This window comes from Anastrepha ludens, chromosome 4 (assembly GCF_028408465.1).
Source record: "Anastrepha ludens isolate Willacy chromosome 4, idAnaLude1.1, whole genome shotgun sequence".
In the NCBI taxonomy this organism is placed as follows: Eukaryota; Metazoa; Arthropoda; class Insecta; order Diptera; family Tephritidae; genus Anastrepha; species Anastrepha ludens.
The window spans coordinates 83,869,098-83,869,730 of NC_071500.1; the positions used below are offsets into that span (position 1 = coordinate 83,869,098).

General features: G+C 31.6%; 1 pseudogene; it reads right to left on the bottom strand.

Moving 5' to 3' along the window:
- Nucleotides 1–313: 313 nt before the first annotated feature.
- LOC128862598 (5S ribosomal RNA) lies at nucleotides 314–432 on the bottom strand (annotated as a pseudogene).
- Between the last annotated feature and the right edge of the window lie 201 nt (nucleotides 433–633).

Below are 633 nucleotides of genomic sequence, written 5' to 3' on the forward strand. Positions count from 1 at the left end.
AATCAAATTTCGGGAAATTTAAAAGAAATTTCAAACAAATATATATACATTAATTTATGTATACAGAAATTTTAAGTTTTTCACTTTCTATATCGCAAATCCATATTATTATTTGGAAAGCAATCGAAACGAAACGAAAACGAAAAACGAACTTCCGGAAAATTCGAACAATTTTGTAAAAAAGAAACCTACGAGTATAACGCAGTATTTTTTTAATTTTTTTAATATTTTTTATTGACAATTGTATTTACAGTTAACTATAAAATACAATAAGCTTATATCTACTGTTACTGTGGCTTTAAGCTAGAAAAACGAGCAACAATACGCAGCGTTCCCAAGCGGTCCCCCATCCAAGTACTAACGGCACCCGACGCTGCTTAATTTCGGTAATCGGATGAGAACCAATGTTTTCAGAGCGATATGGTCGTTAACATACCAGGTTGTTCAATAAGTTTTGTGGTTCAATAATAGATGAGTTGCTACTAGCCTAAACTTTTTTTTGTCATGTTGGTACATATGAGCGTATGTAAAGTTTCATTCCAATCTATCAATTCATTCCTTGTTTACAGGCCATTTAGTATCGACGTAGTACAATATTTTCTACAATGAAAAAAATCAAGTGTCGTGCATTGA